Genomic DNA, 5194 nt, shown 5'->3' with positions numbered 1-5194 from the left:
GAAGTGGCTCTATTGTACCAGCTCCAGTGGCTCCGCAGCCGGCTGTTTTTGAAGGGGCTGTGATCGGCCCTCTGCACACATGCCACCCTCACCCTGCACCGGCATGATAGGCTGGCTGCAGAGGCGGAGGGGGAGATTGGTTTGCGTGTCACCCGCAGCATATGCTGGTGTGGGGTGAATGGTGAGGGACAATGCCTTGTGCTATATGCTTGATGCCTCCTCTTGCTCTTATTTGACTTTGCCTGCTTCACTGATTTATTATGACAGCCTGAATACTGAGGAGGGAATTAAACTGTTAAGCAAGTGTCAGAGGCTGTCTAATGTTTAATGCAAGAGTCGTAGCATGTAAGAACTGATGATGAATACAAACAGGGCGACATCTTATTTGCTGTGTTTTTATTAGGCTGACTTGAGAGCCCAATGTCCACTGCTATCACTTTTCTCTTCCGTTTTCTCAGTTTTGGGGGGTTAAAATTTCTAGCACTGGTGACAAACATGCCTAAATGTGATATGAATTAAAAGTGGCTCTAGGAGATTGTAATACTTGGAAATCATCACCTATAATAATTATGTATAGATAGGAGGTAGTCTCCCAGTGAGGTGACTCTCAAATGTCACCCAGTGAGATGTAATTGCCTGTTTCATACTCCACTACATTAACTAGGACAGAAGCGCAACCCTGCTGGCAATCTCAGTAAATATGCCATCTTGAGATTGTAATGATACATGCAAGCACTCTCCTGCACTTGCTGACTGCCCGATTCCTGCGATGGGCTGGGGGGAAAATGGGCTGGAAGTGTAAAAATAAAAACCACATGGTAAGAATGGGAAAATTAAAAATAAAATCTTCAATTAAATATCGCCTCCCCTCTCCAGTGTCATGAAAGACAAAAGGTTCCTTCGTGACACCAGGACTGGAGAAGTGGTTCCTAGACGTCTTTACTGTGGTTCTTCTAAATGCAGGGACTGCTCCCCAAGAGCAGCCACTGCATGTCAGAGTCCATGGCTCCGGGACTTTTGGAAATTTCCAGCCGCCCTGGACTGCCCTTTGGAGAGCAGGACCAAGTGCCCGGCTGTCCATGCTGAAAGCACACAGAGCCAGTAGGGAGATACTGGATTCCATTTCCTATAAAGAAGCTGAAAACGCAGCAAGTGTTTTGATTTTCCAATTACACTTAGCACGTATTAGAGGCATCAGAGGTCAGGGTGGGGGAGAGAGAGAGGCAGAAGGAGGTGGAGAAAGTTGGAGATCCTTGGGTGTCTGCAGGAAGGCAGAAACCTGTATTTTCTTAAATGTGGCTTTGTTCCCAAGCACACAGAGGTGAGGGGTGTGCCTGGGAACCTCGGGGAAGCTGGGGAGAGAAGTGGCTTCCCAGAGTCTCCTTAACAAATCCACAGTGCCCCAGCAAGGGAAACGCTAAGGTCACAGAGTGACAAATTGTGAAGACAAAAAAGTCTGTTATTAAACATTCCAGATAAATCACTGTTTGCACTCTTAAGGTATCAGATTCAGGGGCCAAGGAGAAGCCAGGTCGGGGGTCTGCAGAGAGGGTTGAGAGTGGCAGTCTCTCCACCTCCTGCTCTGTGGACCTCTGCACTGCTGGATGAAGAGCATCCTCAGGGTGCATGTCCCCCATGCCAAGGGAGACAATGGGGGCCCCTCCATTTCGACACTGGAATATTTTCAAACTTACGATATTACTGGAGTTATCATGGAGATGTGTTTTAAATTACTGCCTTCCAACAGTGAACCCAGCTAATAGGAAACCCAGAAATCCAGTTGCCTAAGTCAACTGCTAAATTTTTAAAAAGTGAAATACAATATGAATGACTGCTCCCCCTAACCCTGGCATCTTAAACATCCCTCTCCTTTAAAAATGTCCAGAGTGCTAGGCTGTACTAGTTATTACCAATTGAATTTTCAATAGACAACTTACCAAGCCCTAACTTTGACAAATTTTATTTCACATTTGTCAAAGGAAATAAAGCTGACAGCATTACAGGGACTGTATACTAAAAGTAGTATCTCGGATGACATCACAGGGCGTTCCCGCCCAGGCGGAAGCCCTGGGAGTGCATCCCAGGCTAGCGCGGGTGTCTGGTCTTCACCTACTGAGACTTCTCTACTGAGCTGTAGGAGGGACCTGAGTCTTGGTGGTAGGATGGGAAACAGTGCTCTCCGCACTCATGTAGAAACAGCGCAGAAAACTGGTGTCTTTCAGCTTAAGGACCGTGGTCTGACCGAGTTCCCCTCAGAGTTGCAGAAACTGACGAGCAACCTTAGGACCATCGACTTGTCCAACAACAAGATAGAGAGCCTACCGACTCTGCTGATAGGGAAGTTCACTTTGTTGAATATCCTCTCCCTGAACAACAACAAACTAACTGTTCTACCTGATGAGTTATGCAATCTAAAGAAACTAGAGACTCTAAGCCTAAACAACAATCATCTGAGAGAGCTGCCATCTACCTTTGGGCAGCTTTCTGCCCTCAAGACCCTGAGCCTATCTGGGAACCAACTGGGAGCACTACCACCCCAACTTTGTAGCCTACGGCACCTGGATGTGGTAGATCTCTCTAAGAACCAGATTCGGAGTATACCTGACATTGTGAGGGAGCTGCAGGTCATCGAACTCAATCTCAACCAGAACCAGTTCTTCGCCTGGAAGAGAACTGTCTTGAGCTCAGCATGCTTCCACAGAGTATCCTCAGCGATTCCCAGATCTGTCTGCTTGCTGTGGAAGGCAATCTTTTTGAAATAAAGAAACTTCGGGAACTGAAAGGCTATGATAAGTACATGGAGAGGTTCACAGCCACCAAGAAGAAGTTTGCATGATGTTCTCCAGGACCATGGGAACCTTACTGGACAATGACATGGAATTGTTGGAATCTGGCTGAAGCAAAGACTCCTGTTGTTGTCAAAGGATATCTGCAGTAAGGAGATGACACTCCAGGAGATTATGTTTCACTCAATGATCTTTTTTCCTTTTCATGGCTATCTCAAACAAGCTAAAAGGAAAAGGAGTCAGGAGACAGGAAGAGTCCTCCATTTTGAGACATGGATAGGGCAATGGACAATGCTGATCTGCAAAACCACCATTAGTTTGGCTTTAAGAAACCAGTAGCTAGTTGCTATTTATATGGTGAGGGGGTGCTGCCTGGTAACAGAATAGCTCCACACCACAGCTTGAGATTATGTTTAGTTTCAAAGTGTGAGCTTCCATAAAAGTCAGTTGTCATTCCACCTATGTGTAAACACTTTATATTTTTATCAAATTCATATTTGAGTTGCTATGGTTACTTTAAGGATTTATTGTTTTATTCTAGTCCGTAAGTTTAGCTGTCTATACTTAGAATTTAGGATGCACATAAGTTCATAACTGTCTTGATTAAACTGTGCTTTGTTAGAGAAGCACCAACACAACACTAAGAGATGTTCCCCAAGGCTGCAGTAGCAAATCCTTTACTAGTGCACATGCCTTATTGATTGAGGGCTCTAAAGAGCTAAAAATGTATATGCAACACTTATATGATTTAAAAGTGATTTCAATAATCAAGATTTTCCTGAAGCTTTGTTAAAAATTATGTCTTTTTTCTGTAATCTTCCCCCTTTTTGTATTTATAACTCTACTAATCAAATTACCTTAAAAAATTGCTACGGTATTTTAAAACAAGTTATGTTTATCAAGTTTATTCTCTGAGTGAGAGAATATACTAAATAAAAGAATTTTTAATGAAAAAAAAAAGTAGTATCTCAATTCCAATAGTCCGTCCAACCTTTCTTTCCCTAGGGGAGCATTAAATCTGGACCCAATTCACAGCTTTGTTTGAACACTATATTTTGCCTTTTCTTTGCACCTTTTCTATTTATTTCAGTGTTAAATCTATTCTCCCCTTCATCTATTACCCTGTTTTATTTCTGTTTTTGAGAACCTATATTTTTGCTAATAAATATTCACTGCACCATTTCGTCTTGTACTTAATATGCCCAGTGCATGTTTTCTGTGCTAACTTCATAACAGATTGAGTGGACATTCCACTGTTGCAGCAGTCATAAAATTCAGGAACGTATAAAACCCACTTTTCCCCTTCCACTGCTGCTCCACTATAGTGTGTTTTCATCCCTCTCCTCCCCAATGGGCTCCAGCAGCCCTGAGCAGAGGCACAGCTTCCCCCTGTGGCCTCCGGAGGGATGGCTTCCAGGTCACAGTGGAGACTCCCACCTCGGCCTCCTGCTCCATTCCTATCTGCCACAGTTCTGTCCCACCGCATCTCAAGCCTGGGATGCAGGTCAGACTTCAAGGCTGGGGAGGTGGGTGAAAGGAGAGCAGTCACTGAAGCACAGCATCCTTCAAGTGCAAGCCGACCCATGCCTCCCACTCACAGAAACAACCAGCCAGAGTGACCACGTCCCCTTTCTTCCCAGGGCATCCCTCCTGCCCCACAGCACAGGGTTTCTCAACCTGTGGTGGGGACATGGGAGTCTGCACTTGGCTCAGTGCTCTGCAAACCTGGAGGCAAAGATGTGATTCATGGCCACATTCAGGTTGCTTCAGGAAAATGCCACACCAGACCCCAGCCAGATTCGAGGACATGCTTAGTTTCATGGAAACACTGTTCATTGGGAGTAAGGCTGAATGACAGCCAACTTTAAAAAAAGGCTTAACATATGACAGCAGCTCAGCTGGAACACATACTGCACACATCTTTGATCTTCTGCATCATATTAAGTAACAAAGACCAGAGGACTTCAGTCATGTACTAGATACCCTGCTATTGATCACAGAAAAAGCCTTCACCTGGTTCTGGACTATAGATTGCATCATTGATTTTTCTTCCTCCTTCTCCCAAAAGAAGGGATTCTTTTAAGTATGTCTGATTCTTTTAATTAGATCATTACTGCTATTGTAATGTTTACTCCATATACCCTCTTATGAAGAACATGGGGCTTTTTAACAGTAGATGTTATGCTGCCCCTGGTATCACTTGGGAAAATACACTCAAATGGTTAAGTCGAATACTAAATGTGGCAGCTTTGGTGTGGCCATGTGCATGTGCCCACACAAGCACACACACATACTCAGACACACACATCCTTTGAGATCGCTTTTGAAAAATACCCTTATTTCTTGCTACTTAAGGAAGAACTGCAGTGAGATCAAGCACACACATGCTGTATTACGCATGTAAATGC

The 5194-nt window shown here is 44.3% G+C and overlaps 1 pseudogene across 1 annotated transcript; it reads left to right on the top strand.

The window, feature by feature from the left end:
• The first annotated feature begins 2075 nt into the window (after positions 1–2075).
• On the top strand, positions 2076–3732 carry LOC306667857 (leucine-rich repeat-containing protein 57-like; annotated as a pseudogene). Its single transcript has one exon. The product of its transcript is annotated as a leucine-rich repeat-containing protein 57-like (transcript).
• The last annotated feature ends 1462 nt before the right edge of the window (positions 3733–5194 follow it).

The sequence above is a fragment of the Sciurus vulgaris genome (genome assembly GCF_902686455.1).
Source record: "Sciurus vulgaris genome assembly, chromosome: 8".
Classification (NCBI taxonomy): Eukaryota; Metazoa; Chordata; class Mammalia; order Rodentia; family Sciuridae; genus Sciurus; species Sciurus vulgaris.
Note: the sequence above shows the minus strand (reverse complement) of the source record. Positions and strands in the feature narration are given on the sequence as shown.